Source organism: Myxine glutinosa, chromosome 14 (assembly GCF_964187855.1).
Source record: "Myxine glutinosa chromosome 14, kmMyxGlut1.1, whole genome shotgun sequence".
Lineage (NCBI taxonomy): Eukaryota > Metazoa > Chordata > Myxini > Myxiniformes > Myxinidae > Myxine > Myxine glutinosa.
The window spans coordinates 52,420,661-52,432,680 of NC_136274.1; the positions used below are offsets into that span (position 1 = coordinate 52,420,661).

The 12,020-nt window shown below is 44.7% G+C and overlaps 1 protein-coding gene across 4 annotated transcripts in view; it reads left to right on the plus strand.

Annotated features, from left to right (window-relative positions):
- LOC137439256 (connector enhancer of kinase suppressor of ras 2) overlaps window positions 1–12,020 on the plus strand; it is a 231,786-nt gene that overhangs the window by 126,761 nt on the left and 93,005 nt on the right. The gene's annotated exons all lie outside the window — the stretch shown is intronic.

Sequence of the window (12,020 nt, forward strand, 5' to 3'; positions counted from 1 at the left end):
ATTGTGGAGTCAGTGGAGTCCATGTGGATATTGAAATCACCAAGGAGGAGGATTGAGGGGGAGAGGGAACATAGCTGGGTCAGAAAGTAGGAGAAGTCAGACAGGAATGATGGGTGTGGTTTGGGAGGGCGGTAGACGACAGCCATGACTGACTGCGTGTGACCAGAGAGTTTTAAAGCCAGGTGTTCAAATGATGGAGCAGATGAGATGGAGATGAGGTTGGTCTTGATGTCTTGACGGTGGATAACGGCAATTCCACCACCTCGGCCCTCCGAGCGTGGTTTATTGACGTAGGAATATCCACTGGGTGTGGTGAGGTTGAGTGTGTAGTAGTCCAGAGGTTGTTGCCAGGTTTCGGTGAGACAGAGAAAGTCCAGTTTGTTGTCCAGGATGTATTCGTTCAGGATGAGGCATTTATTGTTGAGGGACCGGGTGTTGAACAGGGTGAGCTTGATGTTGTTTTGAACAGCAGGGATGAATTCAGGTGATTTAGCCAGGGTTCGTAGGCAAGAGGTGCGATCGTGTGGGTTGCTGTGACCAGGTGCGCTGGGACGAAGAGTGAGAGTGCGCTGAGCCGACCAGAGGACGGGGATGGAGTGACCTGATTGCAAATAAACAAACTTGCGACCGGAGCCACGGTGAATGTACCTGGGTCGTCGGAGGAGTCCATTTGATTTGATGGCAGAGATGCATGATGGGGTGGAGCGGGTATTGAGCAGAAGAAGCCTTGCGGCGGAGTACTTCAGAGCCATGCCAGGCAGGAGCGAAGGGACGAGTACGAGGCCAAGGTCGAGGAGGCAAAGCGGCAAACGCAGCGGCAAACGCAGCGGCAAACGCAGCGGCAAACGACTGCAGCCGCTAATCAAGACCACAGCGGCAAACAAGGCCACAAGGCCACCGGCAAACAAGGCCACGGCCACAAACAACGGGAGCGGGCCTTTCGAATTCCGTATTCCGTACCATCAAAAGCAGATTCCGTTATCCAGCCGGAGAACACGCGGCACGTGCGGGTGTGAAAAGGCAGGACAGGTGTGAGATGTCAGGTCAGAAAGGTAGAAGCAGGCCCTGTACATCCATCCAGTCGGAGAAGCGGCGAATATGCAACGCCAGCGTCCTCTCGCAACCGAACCCGGAAGAACCCGGAAGAAGCATTTATAGTAGATTTAGATCTATAAGACCCTTTCAGACCACTCAAGACCCTTTTCGACCCCTTAGACTCCCTGACCCTTAGACCGGTGGACCCATTCGACCGACCCCTTTAGACCCGAACTACTATTGGAAAATACCCTTATATATTTCCCTTTAGAGTTTAGACCCCTTTAAACCCCTTGGACCACTTAGACCCTTTTGATCGTTACACCCCTTAGGACACCTTTTGACATCTTAGACCCTGTAGAGTGTAGACCCTTATACCGCTTAGACACCTTGGACACTTTCGACTTGTAGACCTGTTAGATTCCTTTAGACGCACACCACACAAACATCTATAGAGTCTTCTTGCAATATACAGATTATACGTTTTTCAGCAAGTAATATGCAATCTCCATCCACCGATAGGCTAGGTACTCTACAAGGTGGAACAGAATTTGCATATTGCGTCACTGAATTGGTTCACCAATCAAAACCTGGAAGCATATTGTTTATTTGGATTTTGTAAGTATCATGCTGAGCAAGACACCTTGTTTGTTTGTTTGGTTAAAAATGTAAAATCTGCACATCCTATTTTTTGTTTGATCAGGGCATGCATTCTTGTTATTTATATATTTACATTTACGGAGACCTTATTTCTTTCTGCCTTTATAGATAGAAATTATTTTATCTATTAAATGTTGTTCTCCTCATGGACACTCTCTCCTGTCTGTCTTTCCTTTGATCTCTCCTTTTCTTCCTTATTTTCCCTTTTTATTTTGATTTTTTTTTAAATAAAAAAAATGTAGGCTCATGGAAGAGCGAGGTAACAGAGGACAACTAGAAGGGCACTCGGTAGAGTTGATTTATTTATGTGTATCCTGCTGATAGGCCAGATCTGGATTCGTACCTGAACCAAAATCTAATCGGCTCGTTCTTATCACCTAACCAACACATCCACCAAGTTTTGTCATAACTCGTCCAAAACGTTTTGAGATATCATGGCATATATCATTTTGGCTTCATCTCTAAATGGTGAAGAATCACTTTCAAAATGAAAAAATCCTCATATTTGGATATGGGTCTTCTCCAAAATTGAATCAATTCATCTTTGTCATACACCCATCTTGTCCATCAGGTTTCGTCCGAATCCATCCATAACTTTTTGAGATATCGTGCGATTCATGATATATATCGGTTTTAGCCCTAACACTCAATGGTGAAGAATGACTTTAAAAATTATCGGATCCGAATTCGGATCTTCACCAAAATGATTCAATTAGTCCGTGCCACACAACCAATGTGTCCACCACGTTTCGTCTGAATCCGTCCACAACTTTTTGAGATATCCTGCACACAGACAGGGGTGACAGTGTATCTTCCAACCACCTTTGGTGGGGTGGTGTAGTGAGGTCACAGTTGTACACAACAGGCAAGGAATTCATGAACAGGAAAGAGGTGGGAGAGGAGAGGAGGAAGCACAGTAAACTATGAGTAAGAGTGGTTGTGTTAGAGTTAATTTGGGTTGAAAAGATGGGAAATGACATGAGATTCCTCGACTCTGATTCTGCAACTGGACCAGACGGCATCAGCCCACGGGTCCTAAAATACTGCTCTGCCACTCGATCTCACCCTCTCTCTTTTCTCTTCACCCTCTCTTTTGCTGAAGGTCATCTGCCATCAGCTTGGAAATCAGCCAACATTACCGCTTTACACAAAAAAGGTGCAAAAACAGATCCTTGCAACTACAGACCAATCAGCCTTTTCCCAATTATTAGCAAAGTCATGGAATCCATCATTGCTTCGGATATCAAATCTTTCCTCTTCTCCAATGGCTTTATCTCTGATCATCAATTTGGTTTCAGACCAGGTCACTCTACTCTGGACATGCTGCTTCTGCTGTCTCAACAATGGATGGAGGTCCTCAATACCAAACAGGAAATCAGAGCTGTCTCCCTTGACATATCACGTGCCTTTGAAATGGTCTGGCACCCAGCTCTGCTCACCAAACTCTCCTCCTATGGTATCCATGGAAATCTCCACGCATGGCTGGCGGACTTCCTCTCTGGTCGTAGTCAACGTGTGGCCCTGAATGGGTTTCTCTCATCTCCCCTTCCTGTTCAGGCTGGAGTTCCCCAAGGCAGTGTTCTGGGCCATGTGCTTTTTATGGTCGTCATCAATGATCTCTCTGACTCTCTTGAACATCCTCTCTATCTCTTTGCTGATGACTCCACTCTCTGCCGCGACATTCCTCATCCCCCAGATCGGCAGTCTGCATCCTCCTCACTCTCTGCAGACCTGGACAAAATCATAGACTGGTCAAACAAGTGGAGCATGTCTTTCAATCGTGACAAATCTCACACTCTCACTATGTCTCTCCGAAAATACCGACTGGACAACCCTCCCATCTACTTTCTGAACAATCCTCTCCAAGAAGTTCTGTCACTCAAGATTTTGGGTCTCACTATCTGCCATGATATTTCCTGGGAAAACCACAGACAGAGAAAGGCAGGGAGAGAGGCAAAGACAGAGGGGTAGAAATAGAAAAATATGCAGAGAGAGAGAGAGAGAGAGATAGAGATAGACATAGACATAGACCTCTCACCAACATATCTGCATTGTGGGAGTAAAAATCCTGGAGATTCCAATGATCTTGAGGGCCATGGTCACCACAGTATTAAAAAGTGAAAGGTGTGAGACAGAGGCGCCAATCTTAAAGGGAGAGCAGTACTCCATTGAGCTATGGACAAAGGAATTGTAGGTTGTTGGAAGTTCACATCTGCCAAGGAAAGTCTTGACACTGTGTGGGTTGCTCATTTGGCAGTTGGTTTGGAGGCCAACTCTGATATGTGGTTTGCCTCAAGAGAGATCATCGCTGATGGTGAGACCCAAAAGTTTGAGGGACTAAACTTATTTTTTGAGGTTTGTTTGGTAACTAGATGGGAAGGTTGACTCGTTGGTTTTTTCAGAAAGACGAAGTGAGAATATGAGATGAAATTTGTCAGGGTTGAAAGATGTATTCCAAGCGTTAGATTTGTGCCTAATTCTATCAAAGTCTGCATAGAGGGAAGAGAATGTTTCCTGCCTATCTGAAGGATGAGGAATATTACAGCATAGGCTGGAGTCATCAGTGAAGAGATAAGGAGGGCTTTTCAGATAATCAAAAGATCGTTGATGAATATGAGGAACAGGAGATTTGGTCTGACACGGTGCCTGCTTTGTGATACTCCAACCTCAACAGGGAGAAGGAATGAAAGAACACATTTGGGAGCCGTGCACTGACTATGAGAATGGAGGAATTCGGTAAGCATTGCTTTTATAGGAGGTTGTAGGCAGAGAGTTTGGAGTGCAAGGCGAGGTGCCAGACTTTGCCAAATGTTCAAGATATGTCCAGGGAGCCAGCCATGATCTCTTATCTGAAACTCATGGCTTCCATTCATTTTTGGGAGAGCAGCAACAGCATGTCTAGGACGGCGTGACTGCGGCAGAAATCAAGCTGATGGTCTGAGACCATTGGAGAAAAGGAAGGACTTGATATCAACTGTGATTGTGGATAACATTACTCTGCTTACAGTTGGAAGTAAGCTAATGGACCTGATGGACTTGTAGTTAAGGCAATCAGTTTTTGCACCATGTTTATGTAATGCAGCGATGTTGGCTGACTTCCAGGATGACCTATGGCAAATCAGAGGTGAACAGAGCAGAGAGAATGTACAAAGAACAGCAAAGCAGGTTTTCAGAATGCGGGCGCTGTTGTTATCTCGGCCTGTGACAGAGTCAGTGTTTAGGTTTGTCTGAAACTTCCTCACCTTCTCAGGCAAAAGAGACAGTGTCCAAAAACAGTTGGTTGTGAGTGGACAATGTAGGGAGAGGGAATAATGGTTTTATCGATGAATGACTTCTAACAACGGATGATGCCTGCTGGCCAGTGTGATGGGGGTGCTGTATGGCACAATATGGAGTGCACTTGAGCAAACAGAAGGAGAGGTTTTTCCAAAGTACCAGAGAGGTCCTTTATGTTAACTATACAAACAAGACTGGGCCTGAGATACTGCCTTGGAAGCACTGCAGCTCTCACTGGGGGAGGAGAGTGGAGGAGTGGGTTCCCTAGATAGCAATGCATTGCCTCTGTGAGTGAAAAAAGTTGGAACGCCAAGTATGAAGGCAGCCGTGTGTCGCAGCCAGCAAGCTTGGCAAGCAGAGCAGGATGTGAGACTGTATCAAATGCCCAAAATATATCCAGGGAGAGGGTCCTGAACTCGTTTGATATTTCAAGCCTATGATCACTGCTGAGATAGAAGCAGCACCAGGTCCATAGTTGGGTTACTGGGATAGAATCAAAACCAATGGTCAGAGGACATGCTGTTTGAAAAGAGCATCTGTAGTTCCATCTCCTTTTATTTTAATTTAATAACGGGCCAAATGTTTTTCACAAATGCAAAATAACCTTGGAAAACAAATGATAAAACTTTAATATGAGCAGTGTCTTGTAAAAATGTTTTTGTTTATCGACTACTACTACAACTACAACAACAACTACAACAACAACAACACTACTACTAATATTTTTGTTTGATTATTGATCGATTTCATCTTCCATTTGTTTTCACAAACATTGAATATAGGATGCATGCAGGCAAAAAATAAAATAAAAGAGGCAAAATCTTCAGTCGTATGATAACGAGCGCTAATGGATTCTGAGCCTACGCAAAGTATACCTTATGTGTTGCTCAGTACAGCCTGATACCTTATGTGACACACATACAAAGTTTATTGTCGTTGACTCCGTTTGAACACCTGACGTTTTGTCTCTTTTCGGTCAATTACCCTGAATCTCCATCGTTCCAAATCGAGTGCTTCACTTGCCTCGTCTCAATTTATTTGCTCACCTTGCGATCATTACTCTCTGTTGACGTTGATTCCCTCTTAAGAATTACAATTAAATGTAAACAGCACTTTGTGTATCACTACTTGGCCAGTCGCCATCCCTCCCTGATCTCCCGCGCTCCTTGGCTCTCTCTTTTTTTTTTCTTTTTTTTTTAACCTGCCTGACTAACTTGTTTTATTTCAACGTGCAAATTTGGAACGCTAGGCAAATACTGTAAAGATTGCCCAATGTGTTACGTGACATGAACCCCTCATTCTGTCGGTGGTTAGTCTCTATGGCTGGGATGGATTTCTCCAGATTCTGTTTCTAGCTCTCTTTTGGTCTAATTTCCCAACTGCTGGCTGTCGATCGGCCATCTGGCAAGCCCACTATTTTCTCAGCATGTTGCATTCCCAATTTGCGTCTCGTGAGTCCTCTGACGGCACGTGCCAAAGAGCCTACGAGGAAAGGGTTCCATCGACTACTGTGGTTGTCCGACCTGCCAATGGTTTGTTGGTGCTGCCTCTGGGAAATCCATGCCTTGGAAATAGTGCTCGTTCAGTGTTGCTTTCTCAGTGTCGGAAGGTTATCTAATCAGACCGTGCACCAAAAGTGTGGAGTAGTTTTTATCAATCCGAGTTTCCGTCATACAGTCACAAGAAAAAGTAAGTACACCCGATGTAAAGTTTTGACTTTTTCAACATATTTCAACATGCAGCAATTTGATCTTCATTTCAACAATATTGATACATAAAGGTGATATAATATAACAAATATCATGAAACATTTACATTTTGTAGTCCATTGTATAATTTAAATAAACATAAATGCAAATTTCGCATGTGGAAAAAGTAAGTACACCCCTACATTTATCACTACTTCAAACACCTAAAATTTGAATCAGGTGCAAATGATTAGAACATCATTAGAGAGGGTCTTGGAGGAACCTGTCTTATTTAAACCTCAGACATTGAGTTTGGTTTGCTCTTTGTTGTTGAAGTGTGCGGCGTCACCATGCCTAGATCAAAAGAGCTCTCTGAGGCCTTCAGAAAGAAGGTTATATATGCCTACGAGTCTGGGAAGGGATTTAAAAAGATCTCCAAACAATTTGAAATCAATCATTCGACTGTCCGGAAGATCATCTACAAGTGGAGAAGATTCCAAACAACTGCCAACTTGTTCAGGCCAGGCCGCCCCAGCAAGTTCAGCCCAAGAGCAGACCGCAAGATGCTGAAAGAAGTCTCTAAGTACCCCAGAATGTCATCACGGGACCGACAGGTAGCTCTTGCCACTGTTGATGTCAAAGTGCACGAGTCTACCATTAGAAAGAGGCTGCACAAATTTGATCTACATGGGAGGTGTGCCAGGAGGAAACCTTTGCTGTCCAGAAAGAACATCAGGGCAAGACTAATGTTTGCCAATGAAACCTAGGCAAAGACCAGCACTTCTGGAACAATGTGCTCTGGACAGATGAGTCAAAGGTAGAGCTATTTGGCCACAGTACCAGAAGACATGTTTGGCGAAAACCAAAGACAGCATTTGACCACAAGAACCTGATACCAACTGTAAAGCATGGTGGTGGAAATATTATGGTTTGGGGCAGCTTTGCTGCATCAGGGCCTGGGCAGCTCACCATCATATAATCCACTATGAAGTCTTCATTGTACCAGACGGTGCTTGAGGATAATGTGAGGCCATCTGTCGGAAAGTTGTAGCTCAACCGAAGGTGGACCTTTCAACATGACAATGACCCTGAACATACCAGTAAATCCACCAAGGAATGGCTGAAAAGAAAGAAATGGAGGGTTCTGGAATGGCCAAGTCAAAGCCTGGATCTAAATCCCATCGAGATGTTGTGGGGGGATTTGAAACGAGCTGTGCATGCAAGAAACCCCTCAAACATCACACAGCTGAAAGAATTCTGCATGGAGGAATGGGCAAAAATTTCTCCCAGTCGATGTCAGAGACTGGTAGACAGTTATAAGAAACGCCTACTTGAGGTTGTTTCTGCCAAAGGGGGCAATACCACCTATTAGAGCCAAGGGTGTACTTACTTTTTCCACATGCGAAATTTGCATTTATGTTTATTTAAATTATACAATGGACTACAAAATGTAAATGTTTCATGATATTTGTTATATTATATCACCTTTATCTATCAATATTGTTGAAATGAAGATCAAATAGCTGTATGTTGAAATATGTTGAAAAAGTCAAAACTTTACATGGGGTGTACTTACTTTTTCATGTGACTGTATATTATCCCACCCTGTTGACTGTTTCGGCATGTTTGCAGCTGTTGTCAATATCATATGTCTATGAGTGGCAGTGTAACAGGCTATGTCTACCATTCCCATCTCTTTAATCTCCAGGTTCATGTTTTCTGCATGTTTGTTCTCTTCCTGACAAGATGCCTTATACTCCTCATCCAGTTGCACTTGTGACTGAAAAATCTCAGACAGTCTGGTTTTTATATTCCATGTCGCTGCACCATGCTTCCGCCCTCCTTTATTGGACTATTTGCTTGTTTCAATTGAGAGTTGTGTTTTAAATGGTGTCTGTATTATTAAGTTAGCACAGAAGGCTGGGTTCCTATTTTGTGACTAGATGTTGCAATTGTCGACTCTTCAGTGTGCCGTCCTAGCATGGTTTGCATGATATAATCTTTTCTGCTGTGCCATCGGTCTGTTTGACATTCAAAATCTGGAATGTTTTCGACCTGCACGCTTGTGCAAACTCGAAATGGTAAGCTTGGACATTTATGGGCCTGTCTGCTATAAAAGTTGTCTGTGGCTGTTTTTTCTTTTTGTATACAGAGTCAAGGCTTGTGTAAGAGCTGCTAACACAATACACATGAGAACAGGCACAGACCCATAAAACATAATAAATAAAGGAAGCAGGAGACAAGAGGGGGAGAGAGAGGACAGCATACAAGCACAGCAACAGTAGAGAACAGGGACGTCGGTAGATCTGTGGAAAAGAGAGGGTTGGGGGGGGGGGGGGGTACACGGTATAAAGAAAATTGACACAACTAGGAAATTGAGGAAAGAAGTTGGAGATTGAAAGAGGTGGATTTGGGGTGCATTAACAGGGGTAGAAAAGATCAAGGTTTTGGATGGGGGTAGATAAGAGATGGTGGTGAACAGCTGTTTTTAAGACCTGGAGGTAGGAGTGGGATTGAAGAGAGTGTGGGAGTTTGTTCCAGAGGCGGGAGAAAAGAGGAGTAAAAGAGTGAAGGTGAGCAGAGAGTCTTGATTTTGGCGGTTTCACCAGAAGAGGGTTGCTGGCAGATCTTGGGCGTCCTTTTGGAAATTTTTTGGGACAGAGCTCAGACAGAGCAGGAGGAGCTATGCTGGAGAGGAGTCTGCATAAGACAGAAAGGCCACCAACCTGCCTGCCGTGAGAGAGTGAAAGGCCCTCAGAATCAGCTTCATCATGGGAGATACCAATGATTCTGAAAGCTTTGTATGTGGTGAGGAGCTCAGAAGTGCCCAGAAAGGACTTCGCACGATGGAGGATGCCCAGACGGCGACTGGCTTTGGAGGCCAGCTTGGAAATGTGGGTTTCCCAGGACAGATCATGGCAGATAGTGAGACCCAAAAGCTTGAGTAACAGATCTTCTTCAAGAGGATTGTTCATAAAGTAGATGGGAGGGTTGTCCAGATGGTCTTTACGGAGAGACAAAGTGAGAGTGTGAGATTTGTCAGGATTAAAAGAAATGTTCCACTTGTTTGACCAGTTTGTGATGTTATCCAGGTTTGCAGAGAGTGAAGAGGCTGCTTCCTGCCGATCTGAGGGTTGAGATATGGAGCGGCAGAGAGTGGAGTCATCAGAAAAGAGATAGAGAGGATTTACCAGAGAGTCCGAGAGATCATTGATGAAGACGAAAAAAAGCACAGGGCCCAGAACACTGCCTTGGCGAACTCTAGACTGAACAGGAAGGGGAGATGAGAGAATTCCATTCAGGGCCACACATTGACTGCGACCAGAGAGGATGTCGACAAGCCATGTGTGGAGGTTTCCATGGATACCATAGGAGCAGAGTTTGGTGAGCGAGCAGGGCGGGGTGCCAGACCGTATCGAAGGCACGAGATATGTCAAGGGAGATAGCTCTGATTTTCTGTTTGGCGTTGAGGACCTCCATCCATTGTTGAGACAGCAGAAGCAGCATGTCCAGAGTAGAGTGATCTGGTCTGAAACCAAATTGATGATCAGAGATCAAGCCATTGGAGAAGAGGAAGGATTTGATATCAGAAGTGATGATGGAGTCCATGACCTTGCTGATGATTGTGAGCAGGCTGATGGGTCTGTGGTTGCAAGGATCTGTTTTTACACCTTTTTTGTGTAAAATAGTAATGTTGGCTGATTTCCAAGCTGATGGCAGATGACCTTGAGCAAAAGAGAGGGTGAAGAGAACAGACAGTGGTTGAGATAGAGCGGCAGAGCAGGATTTTTGGACCCGTGGGCTGATGCCGTCTGGTCCAGGTGCAGAATCAGAGTCGAGGCTTGACAGAAACTTCTCCACCTTGTCAGGAGAGAAGGACACAGAGTCCAGGAGCAGCTGCATAAGACTGGGTAAGGTGGGTACAGAGAGAAATGGGTTTGGGACACAAGATTTTGAGGCAAACACAGAGTTGAGGCATTCGGCTTTTTTACGTGCGGTGTCAGCTCTGTAGCTGTTTGAGGTAAGGGAGGGGATGGAGGGGGAACAAACACCAGAAACAGATTTGATCAGATGCCACCAGGATTTGGAGGAGGGAGACAGGTTTGAGAGTTCAGTCTTGAGTGTAGAGAGATATTGTTTCCTGGCTCTCCTGAGGGTAGACACACACTTGTTCCGAGCGTTGTGAAAGGAACTGAGATTACCTTGAGTTGGATTTGCCTTCCATGAGGTGAAGGCAAGTTTTTTCAGGGCAACTGCCTCACCACAAGATTCAGTGTACCATGGATGGGAGGAAGGGTATGACAACTGAAGACGAGGTGGGATAAATCTGTGCATGAGAGAGAGCAATTTACTTCTGGAAGAATTCCCAGGATGAGTTAATGGGAGACCAGTCCAGTTGATTGATGGCTGCTTGAAGACCGTGCCAGTTGGCCTGAGTGAAATTCCAGACTCGTCGATGCTGAGTAGGCTCTCTGAGAACGGCCAGAGAGATGTCCAGTTTTACAAGCAAATGATCAGATGAACTGATTGGATCAGAAGAACAGCAGACATTTACAGGGAAGTTTGTCATACCCAAGTCTAGAAGAGATGATGTACCGTTGACAGAAATACAGGTCGGGAAATTGACCGATTGTGTCAGTCCCAATGAGTTGCAGAAGTCCTTTGCTGAGGTGCCATGGCTGGTGTGAGAGGTACCCACACCCAGCCAGCTGGCATGATGACAGTTGAAGTCGCCACATATGAGGAAGAGAGAGTTGGGATGAGTGGATGGAAGTTGGTCCATGTTGTCAGACAGCGAGATGTAAATGTTTTTACAGCGAGATGTAAAAACAGCGAGAAAAACATCACTGTTTGGTGGACGGTACAACACACATATGAACAAAAGGTGGGAGCGGAGGGAAAGCCGTTGACGGTAGAACGACAAGTTTCTGAGTAAGCATCATTTACGTGTTGGTTTTTGCCAACATATCGCAGACCTTCCCATCACAGTCTTGGATTGTGAGACGATCTGTTGGATCAAGCATTTGGGAGAACCGTTCATTATTTATCTCCACCAAGTTGTCCCCCACACACCCATCCCTCGCTTCCACCCTTCAGTCTGTACTCTTTTGTTTTGTGCTTTGTGGCTCTCTTTGGATTTTATTATTTGAGTTTCTTATCTTGCTCATGGCACATTTGGTTTACTATTCCCATGGAATTCCTCTCATATTGTTGAATCCTCATTTTAAAAAACCCAGTGTAATTCTGTTGTAACCCTCTTAAGTTTAAACCCGAACAACTCAGTTTAAAGTGGGGTTTTTCATTGCACCACTATTGTGCTCTCTATCCTTGGATGTTGTCACTTACCTTCCCTCTGTATCC